This window comes from Herpailurus yagouaroundi, unplaced genomic scaffold (assembly GCF_014898765.1).
Source record: "Herpailurus yagouaroundi ecotype Mexico unplaced genomic scaffold, PumYag 162, whole genome shotgun sequence".
Classification (NCBI taxonomy): Eukaryota; Metazoa; Chordata; class Mammalia; order Carnivora; family Felidae; genus Herpailurus; species Herpailurus yagouaroundi.
Genome location: NW_024412403.1, coordinates 24,999,802 through 25,011,322, shown reverse-complemented (window position 1 = coordinate 25,011,322; position 11,521 = coordinate 24,999,802).

Below are 11,521 nucleotides of genomic sequence, written 5' to 3'. Positions count from 1 at the left end.
TCTCCCTCTCTCTTTGATCCTCTCATGCTCATGCTCTGTCTCTGTCTGTCTCTCAATAATAAATAAACGTTAAAAAAATTTTTTTAAATACAAAATACATGCTCAGACTTTTATTTCTGATATAATGGTATTAGCAACTGATTTGAAATGAAAGTTTGTTACATATTTACATTAAGTGTAATGTATGTCTATGTCCATCCAACCTCATTATTTATAGAATTCATATCCACAAATTATAGATTTGCCTACTTGCTAAAATTTACTTGTAATTCACAATCAATACACCCTGGTGGTTTTCCTGGTTATCTGTGAAAACTTTGATTCTCCCAATGTGCATGTGCCCAGTCGAGGTCTGATAGAGTGACATACGGTCTTCTTATTTCTGCTTTCATGCTATAAACAATTGTTCTTTTTGCAGTCTATCTAATACTACATTTTTCACATTTTATGCTTTTTGTTGGTGGTTTTGCTGTTTAAAATGGCCCCAGCATGGTGTTGTAGTGCTGTCCACTGTGCCTAAACACAAGAAGGCTGTGATGTGTATTGTATTAGAACAGTTCAGTTCAGGCATGAGTTGTACTGCTGTTGACTATGACTTTAATGTTAATGAATCAGCAATGTATTTTAAATAGCGTGTTTTGACCAGAAACACAGATAAAACAAGGTTACATTTTGACCAGTTCATAAAAATATTGTGACCAAAAGATCACAGCATCTTAACCTTATATTTCCCCTAGAAGCATTAGTTCAATATTTACTAATTTTGTGTTTGGGGGACTTTGCAGAACATGAAACTATGACAAATAATGAGAATTGACTGTGTCTATTCATATATAAATCCAGTCTTCAAAAGTAAAGGAGATATTATTCAAGTGCTTACAAGGAAGAGAAACCTGAAAACCAGAATGGTAAGCAGATAATGAAGCTTTACCTACCATGGATGTATTAGAAACAGAGATATGTGTTTTAGCAGATGTATGATAAGAGATGGGACCTTGGGCTCTACATGACACAGGGAAATAAGTAAGACTTCTGGATAAAACCAGAACTTCATTTCATACAAAAATATGATGATTCCTTTGAACGAGCCCATATACTAGCAAGTAGAGAGGATAAAGAAATATGTCTTTTTCAAACTTATTTAAAAAGTACATACTATTGGGGTGGCTAGAGGGGGCTCAGTTGGTTAAGCATCTGACCCTTGGTTTTGGCTCAGGTCACGATCTCAAGGTTTTGTAGTTTTGAGTCCCACATAGGACTCTGCACTGACGGCACAAAGCCTGCTTGGGATACTCTCTCTCTCTCTCTCTCTCTCTCTCTCTCTCTCTGTCTGCTCCTGCCCCTCTCATGCGGTCTCTGTCTCTTTCAAAGATAAATAAATAAACTTTAAAATACAATTCCCTAATGACAAAAAAAGTTTAAAAAAATTATATACTACTATTACTATGCCTGTCTTAGACGATTTGGATTACTATAACAAAAATACCATAGGCTGGGTAGATTTAATCAACATTTATTTCTTACTCTTCTTGAGAATCAGAAGTTTAAGATCAAGGTACTGGCAGATATGGTGTCTGAGAGACCTCTTTCTGCTTTGCTGTGTCTTTGCTGAGTACAAAGGCAAGGGTGGTCTTTGAGGTCTCTTTTATAAGAGCACTGATTCCATTCATAAGGGCTCCATGCTCATGGAAGCTAATCACCTCCCAAAGACCTCACTTCCAAATACAACCACATCGGCAATCAAGTGTTAACATAAATTTTAGGTGCAACAAATATTCAATAGATAGAAGACCCCATAACAATTCATTAATTTGAGGATACCATAAATTAGGGCTGAAGTTCAAATTCAGATTGCCTTTACTGATGGTGCAACTCAAGCTGAGACATTTATGTTAATATGGTCCCAATATGGTAACTCTCCTGGAGCATCTGGTAATAGTATTAGCAAAATGATTTTGGTTAGACACACCCACAGTACAGGCTTCAAAACACTTCCATAGGCAAAGCCATATAAAGATAGACTTCACGTTTTCAACATATTAAAAAGAACTTATAGCAAAAATTCACTATGAATAATAAGAAGAAATATAATTAGTGAAAGTATATTCAGGATGATTTTTATAACAAATTATTTTATATGCAGATTTTTAAAGAAATAAGTACTATTGAGAAATTTAAAGCATGACTAGGTACAGCCATGGTTTAGAAATAAAAAAGTAAAATCTTAAAAGAAATATGGGCCAAAAGTTGAAAATACAGTGGTAAAAATAATACTAGATGAGTTCAATAGAAATTATATGCAGTAGAAGAATTATTGTTGAACTGTAAGATAGATTTGAAGGGTTTCTCTAGAGAAAAAGAAATGGAAAATATAAAACTGAAGTTGAGAAACATGAAAGTTAAAAACATATGTTCTATCATTTATCCATAAGAATTCTAAAATAGGACAGAAAATATAAAAATGCTTAAGAAGCAATACTTCAAATGATACCTATATTGAATATTTCAGAATTTATGGAAGGCATGGATTCTCAGGTTTATAAACACAGCAAGTCCAAGCATGATTAAAACAAAACAATTATATCTCTTCACACCAAAACTGCATCCCTATGTTTATTAATAATATTGTAGAACACTAAAGAAAAAATTCTTAAAATCCACCAGAAATAAAAAGACATTACTATAAAGAGTCAATAAATACACTGAAAGGGAAATCCTCAAGAACAGGATACAAGCCATAAGATTATGAAACAAAAAATATATAGAGGCACAGCAAGCTTTACATTATAATCATGAAAGTAAAGTACAAACATAAGTCAAAAGAAAAAAAATGGAGCCTAATTACTATCAAACACAATAGATATTGCTGCACAAGAACAATTTATCAAAAGCACATAGTTCAAAAGATTTTGAACCCAATTATAGGATCTGAGAAGATATTTTTAACATATGAATGTAAAATATTAACTTACATGTTACAGAAACTGACAAAATCACCACATCTTTGGGATATTTCGATGCACTCAGCAAACAAAATCGGTAAGAATACAAACTATTCAGGAAATCAAAATCTACAACTCGATCTAAGGTAAAATCTGGCACCAAACAGTTAAACTTTTAAAATTATAGTGAGCAGTTTACATAACCTGCAAGCAAGGTATAAAATTGGACACAGACATCAACCCACCACCTGCTATGATCCCTATATATACAGTGGGCATTAGGCATAGAATTCTAATTTGTGGCCTCTAAAATTTGGAGGTTCCCCCAACAAACTACAGCAGATACTACAAGAAATCGATTATGAATAGTATCTAATTATTTATGTTTCTTTCTTCCCAAATAAATTATTTGGGGACTGGTTGGCAGACCCTGACCACATTCTTGTGCCTTAGTTAAAATTAGGTTCCTTTGGAGAGGCAGGTTTCTATTGGAAGGCAATTCTTTCTGGAAGTTTGGTGTTCTTACAGGGTTCTAGCATCCTAAGTCCAAAAATTGGCATGGTATAATTGTAGAAAAATCACTCTTTCTTTCCACTTCAGAACCACTTGATCTTCAAATGTTATAGCATTTAAACCTGGAGCCATTTTCTCTTTATGGTAAAGCCATTTGATTCCATTCAAAAGGTATAAAACTTTCTCATCTCTGAATGAGGTGTTGAATGCTCACATTCTGGAATACAGACAATTCACTTCTTTCCCAAGAATAGATTTGCTTACTTTCTAGAATGAAAGTTAAACTCTTGTCTTTCTCCAGAGGAGAAGAGGGGCAGATGTTTCAACTCTAATATAAACTCCAAGATTCGTAATTTCAGAATTGCTCTCCTTACAGTATTACTCTGTTATCAATATCAACCAATGCAAGACCATTTGAGTCTTGTGATGTCACTATGTGCATTACTGGGTATGCATAGTGGCATTGTGGTACTAATGTAAATGTTGTTATTGTTGTGAGTTATAAAGGCCTGACCTGGGGGCACCTGGATGGCTCAGTTGGTTAAGGATCCGACTCTTGGTTTCCACTCAGGTCATGATCTCACGGCTTAGGGGGTTCAAGCCCCATATCGGGCTCTGAGCTGGCAGCATGGAACCTGCTTGGGATTCTCTCTCTCCCTCTCTTTCTGCCCCTACGCCACTTGTGCTGCCTCTGTCTCTTTTAAAATAAATAAATAAAAACTTAAGAAAAAATAAAGTCCTGATCTGATTCAGAGTATACACACAATACGCACAGACTACCCACACACACACACACACATCTGGTCAAATGAGTAACATCTTGGACATTTCTCAGTTTCTGGCTGGAATAGTTTCAATTTCATAGCAAGGACACTTCTCAGATTATGGGGAATTATTTAAATTTTGGCTTTTAGTAAAAACAGATTTTAGTGCTAGAAAGTATATGAGATTAAAAATTGTTATACGCAGTAACAATGCGATAAAATTCAATGATGATTTATAATAAAAACTCTTACCAAAGTAAAACTAAAAATGCCTTCTGGTATGGATAAAATAGACATACACCAAGTTTTAGAATAATCTAATTCTTAATTTTGAAACACTAGAAGAATTACCTTTAAAATAGGAACAGGGGCACCTGGGTGGCTCAGTTGGTTAAGCATCCGACTTCAGTTCAGGTCATGATCTCGCAGTCTATGAGTTCAAGCCCCACATCAGGCTCTGTGCTGACAGCTCAGCTCAGCTTCAGGTTCTGTGTGTCTCCCTTTCTCTCTGCCCCTCCCCCACTCACACTCCGTCTCTCTCTGTCTCTCAAAAAAGAATAAATGTTAAATAAATAAATAAATAAATAAATAAATAAAATAGGAACAAACTGCTTACATTCAGCGCTATGCTGTTGGCCTTATTCAAAAGAAATAAAGGTGTCAGAGTTAGAAAGGAAGAAGCAAAATTGCCATTATTCATAGATAATTAGATTCTCTACTTAAATAATTCAATGTAAACTACATATAAAATGCTAGAATCAATAAGAGTTTATTAACTTACTCCATATAACTTACTCCATATGAAATCAATGCCTAAAAGTCAATTACATTTTCATATACCAGAAGCAATTAGAAAACAAAAGTTATGAAGAGACCATTTGTAATATCAACCAAAACTACAATATATCCAGCAATATATCTAACTAGCGTATGTAAGACCACTGAGAAGAATATTCCAACAATTGTATATATTATAAGACTACAGTAATCAAAATTAATATGCTCATGGGGAAGAGAAAATAATTATCCCCAAATTGATTTTTTAAATTTATAAAGTTTCAATTAACACTCAACCAAGGGAAATTTGCCAAGTTAATTCTAAAACTCAAATGGAAAAACAGAAGTTTAGTAATGGCCAAAAATATTTTGTGTTCAAAAACTTGGGCAGAAGAATTTCTTTTATTGCAGATCTCTAATAAGGCTCTAGTAATTTTAAAAAGTATGTTAGTATAAAATAAAGAATAGTTCGGGAGAGGAGGGAAGATGGCTGCGTAGGAGGACTCTGGGCTCACCGCGCGTCCTGCTGATCACTTAGATTCCACCTACACCTGCCTAAATAACCCAGAAAACCGCCAGAGGATTAGCAGAACAGAGTCGCCGGAGCCAAGCGCAGACGAGAGGCCCACGGAAGAGGGTAGGAAGGGCGGCGAGGCGGTGCGCGCTCCACGGACTGGTGGGAGGGAGCCGGGGCGGAGGGGCGGCTTGCCAGCCAAGCAGAGCCCCCAAGTCTGGCTTGCAAAAAGCGGAGGGGCCTGACGGACTGTGTTCCGACAGCAAGCGCGACATAGCGGCTGGGAGGTCATAAGTTAACAGCTCTGCTCAGAAAGCGGGAAGGCTGGAGGACAAAGGGAAGGAAAGCTGCTGAGCCCCCGGACGACAGAGCTCAGTTTGGTGGGGAACAAAGGCGCTCGCCAGCGCCATCTTCCCCGCCCATCCCCCAGCCAAAATCCCAAAGAGAACCAGTTCCTGCCAGGGAACTTGCTCACTCCGCGCAAACACCCAACTCTGCGCTTCTGCGGAGCCAAACCTCCGGCAGCGGACCTGACTCCCTGCTGCTGCCACAGGGCCCCTCCTGAAGTGGATCACCTAAGGAGAAGCAAGCTAAGCCTGCCCCTCCTGCCCCTGTGCACCTTGCCTACCCACCCCAGCTAAGACGCCAGATCCCCAGCATCACAAGCCTGGCAGTGTGCAAGTAGCCCAGACAGGCCACCCCACCCCACAGTGAATCCCGCCCCTAGGAGAGGGGAAGAGAAGGCACACACCAGTCTGACTGTGGCCCCAGCGGTGGGCTGGGGGCAGACATCAGGTCTGACTGCGGCTTCGCCCACCAACTCCAGTTATACACCACAGCACAGGGGAAGTGCCCTGCAGGTCCTCACCATGCCAGGGACTATCCAAAATGACCAAGCGGAAGAATTCCCCTCAGAAGAATCTCCAGGAAATAACAACAGCTAATGAGCTGATCAAAAAGGATTTAAATAATATAACAGAAAGTGAATTTAGAATAATAGTCATAAAATTAATCGCTGGGCTTGAAAACAGTATAGCTGACAGCAGAGAATCTCTTGCTACAGAGATCAAGGGACTAAGGAACAGTCACGAGGAGCTGAAAAACGCTTTAAATGAAATGCATAACAAAATGGAAACCACGACAGCTCGGATCGAAGAGGCAGAGGAGAGAATAGGTGAACTAGAAGATAAAGTTATGGAAAAAGAGGAAGCTGAGAAAAAGAGAGATAAAAAAATCCAGGAGTATGAGGGGAAAATTAGAGAACTAAGTGATACACTAAAAAGAAATAATATACGCATAATTGGTATCCCAGAGGAGGAAGAGAGAGGGAAAGGTGCTGAAGGGGTACTTGAAGAAATAATAGCTGAGAACTTCCCTGAACTGGGGAAGGAAAAAGGCATTGAAATCCAAGAGGCACAGAGAACTCCCTTCAGACGTAACTTGAATCGATCTTCTGCACGACATATCATAGTGAAACTGGCAAAATACAAGGATAAAGAGAAAATTCTGAAAGCAGCAAGGGGGAAACGTGCCCTCACATATAAAGGGAGACCTATAAGACTCGTGACTGATCTGTCTTTTGAAACTTGGCAGTCCAGAAAGAGTTGGCACGAGATTTTCAGTTTGCTAGACAGAAAAAATATGCAGCCGAGAATCCTTTATCCAGCAAGCCTGTCATTTAGAATAGAAGGAGAGATAAAGGTCTTTCCAAACAAACAAAAACTGAAGGAATTTGTCACCACTAAACCAGCCCTACAAGAGATCCTAAGGGGGACCCTGTGAGACAAAGTACCAGAGACGTCACTACAAGCATAAAACATACAGACATCACAATGACTCTAAACCCATATCTTTCTATAATAACACTGAATGTAAATGGATTAAATGCGCCAACCAAAAGACATAGGGTATCAGAATGGATAAAAAAAACAAGACCCATCTATTTGCTGTCTACAAGAGACTCATTTTAGACCTGAGGACACCTTTAGATTGAGAGTGAGGGGATGGAGAACTATTTATCATGCTACTGGAAGCCAAAAGAAAGCTGGAGTAGCCATACTTATATCAGACAAACTAGACTTGCAATTAAAGGCTGTAACAAGAGATGAAGAAGGACATTATATAATAGTGACAGGGTCTATCCATCAGGAAGAGCTAACAATTATAAATGTCTATGCGCCGAATACCGGAGCGCCCAAATATATAAAACAATTACTCATAAACACAAGCAACCTTATTGATAAGAATGTGGTAATTGCAGGGGACTTTAACACCCCACTTACAGAAATGGATAGATCATCTAGACACACGGTCAATAAAGAAACAAGGGCCCTGAATGAGACATTGGATCAGATGGACTTGACAGATCTATTTAGAACTCTGCATCCCAAAGCAACAGAATATACTTTCTTCTCGAGTGCACATGGAACATTCTCCAAGATAGATCATATACTGGGTCACAAAACAGCCCTTCATAAGTTTACAAGAATTGAAATCATACCATGCATACTTTCAGACCACAATGCTATGAAGCTTGAAATCAACCGCAGAAAAAAGTCTGGAAAACCTCCAAAAGCATGGAGGTTAAAGAACACCCTACTAACGAATGAGTGGGTCAACCAGGCAATTCGAGAAGAAATTAAAAAATATATAGAAACAAACGAAAATGAAAATACAACAATCCAAACGCTTTGGGACGCAGCGAAGGCAGTCCTGAGAGGAAAATACATTGCAATCCAGGCCTATCTCAAGAAACAAGAAAAATCCCAAATACAAAATCTAACAGCACACCTAAAGGAAATAGAAGCAGAACAGCAAAGGCAGCCTAAACCCAGCAGAAGAAGAGAAATAATAAAGATCAGAGCAGAAATAAACAATATAGAATCTAAAAAAACTGTAGAGCAGATCAACGAAACCAAGAGTTGGTTTTTTGAAAAAATAAACAAAATTGACAAACCTCTAGCCAAGCTTCTCAAAAAGAAAAGGGAGATGACCCAAATAGATAAAATCATGAATGAAAATGGAATTATTACAACCAATCCCTCAGAGATACAAACAATTATCAGGGATTACTATGAAAAATTATATGCCAACAAATTGGACAACCTGGAAGAAATGGACAAATTCCTGAACACCCACACTCTTCCAAAACTCAATCAGGAGGAAATAGAAAGCTTGAACAGACCCATCACCAGCGAAGAAATGGAATCGGTTATCAAAAATCTCCCAACAAATAAGAGTCCAGGACCAGATGGCTTCCCTGGGGAGTTCTACCAGACGTTTAAAGCAGAGATAATACCTATCCTTCTCAAGCTATTCCAAGAAATAGAAAGGGAAGGAAAACTTCCAGACTCATTCTATGAAGCCAGTATTACTTTGATTCCTAAACCAGACAGAGACCCAGTAAAAAAAGAGAACTACAGGCCAATATCCCTGATGAATACGGATGCCAAAATTCTCAATAAGATACTAGCAAATCGAATTCAACGGCATATAAAAAGAATTGTTCACCATGATCAAGTGGGATTCATTCCTGGGATGCAGGGCTGGTTCAACATTCGCAAATCAATCAACGTGATACATCACATTAACAAAAAAAAAGAGAAAAACCATATGATCCTGTCAATCGATGCAGAAAAGGCCTTTGACAAAATCCAGCATGCTTTCTTAATAAAAACCCTTGAGAAAGTTGGGATAGAAGGAACATACTTAAAGATCATAAAAGCCATTTATGAAAAGCCCACAGCTAACATCATCCTCAACGGGGAAAAACTGAGAACTTTTTCCCTGAGATCAGGAACACGACAGGGATGCCCACTCTCACCGCTGTTGTTTAACATAGTGCTGGAAGTTCTAGCATCAGCAATCAGACAACAAAAGGAAATCAAAGGCATCAAAATTGGCAAAGATGAAGTCAAGCTTTCGCTTTTTGCAGATGACATGATATTATACATGGAAAATCCGATAGACTCCACCAAAAGTCTGCTAGAACTGATACATGAATTCAGCAAAGTTGCAGGATACAAAATCAATGTACAGAAATCAGTTGCATTCTTATACACTAACAATGAAGCAACAGAAAGACAAATAAGGAAACTGATCCCATTCACAATTGCACCAAGAAGCATAAAATACCTAGGAATAAATCTAACCAAAGATGTAAAGGATCTGTATGCTGAAAACTATAGAAAGCTTATGAAGGTAATTGAAGAAGATTTAAAGAAATGGAAAGACATTCCCTGCTCATGGATTGGAAGAATAAATATTGTCAAAATGTCAATACTACCCAAAGCTATCTACACATTCAATGCAATCCCAATCAAAATTGCACCAGCATTCTTCTCGAAACTAGAACAAGCAATCCTAAAATTCATATGGAACCACAAAAGGCCCCGAATAGCCAAAGTAATTTTGAAGAAGAAGACCAAAGCGGGAGGCATCACAATCCCAGACTTTAGCCTCTACTACAAAGCTGTCATCACCAAGACAGCATGGTATTGGCACAAAAACAGACACATAGACCAATGGAATAGAATAGAAACCCCAGAACTAGACCCACAAACGTATGGCCAACTCATCTTTGACAAAGCAGGAAAGAACATCCAATGGAAAAAAGACAGTCTCTTTAACAAATGGTGCTGGGAGAACTGGACAGCAACATGCAGAAGGTTGAAACTAGACCACTTTCTCACACCATTCACAAAAATAATCTCAAAATGGATAAAGGACCTGAATGTGAGACAAGAAACCATCAAAACCCTAGAGGAGAAAGCAGGAAAAGACCTCTCTGACCTCAGCCGTAGCAATCTCTTACTCGACACATCCCCAAAGGCAAGGGAATTAAAAGCAAAAGTGAATTACTGGGACCTTATGAAGATCAAAAGCTTCTGCACAGCAAAGGAAACAACCAACAAAATGAAAAGGCAACCAACGGAATGGGAAAAGATATTTGCAAATGACATATCGGACAAAGGGCTAGTCTCCAAAATCTATAAAGAGCTCACCAAACTCCACACCCGAAAAGCAAATAACCCAGTGAAGAAATGGGCAGAAAACATGAATAGACACTTCTCTAAAGAAGACATCCGGATGGCCAACAGGCACATGAAAAGATGTTCAGCGTCGCTCCTTATCAGGGAAATACAAATCAAAACCACACTCAGGTATCACCTCACGCCAGTCAGAGTGGCCAAAATGAACAAATCAGGAGACTCTAGATGCTGGAGAGGATGTGGAGAAACGGGAACCCTCTTGCACTGTTGGTGGGAATGCAAATTGGTGCAGCCGCTCTGGAAAGCAGTGTGGAGGTTCCTCAGAAAATTAAAAATAGACCTACCCTATGACCCAGCAATAGCACTGCTAGGAATTTATCCAAGGGACACAGGAGTACTGATGCATAGGGGCACTTGTACCCCAATGTTCATAGCAGCACTCTCAACAATAGCCAAATTATGGAAAGAGCCTAAATGTCCATCAACTGATGAATGGATAAAGAAATTGTGGTTTATATACACTATGGAATACTACGTGGCAATGAGAAAAAATGAAATATGGCCTTTTGTAGCAACGTGGATGGAACTGGAGAGTGTGATGCTAAGTGAAATAAGCCATACAGAGAAAGACAGATACCATATGGTTTCACTCTTATGTGGATCCTGAGAAACTTGACAGGAACCCATGGGGGAGGGGAGGGGAAAAAAAAAAAAAGAGGTTAGAGTGGGAGAGAGCCAAAGCATAAGAGACTGTTGAGAACTGAGAGCAAACTGAGGGTTGATGGGGGGTGGGAGGGAGGAGAGGGTGGGTGATGGGTATTGAGGAGGGCACCTTTTGGGATGAGCACTGGGTGTTGTATGGAAACCAATTTGACAATAAATTTCATATATAAATAAAAAAATAAATAAATAAAATAAAAAAAAGAATAGTTCTATTATAACAGAAAACATAGCCTAGATACTTAAGCCTAAAAAGTAGCGATATGACACCGATGGGTACTGCAGGGTAGTGAGAAAATG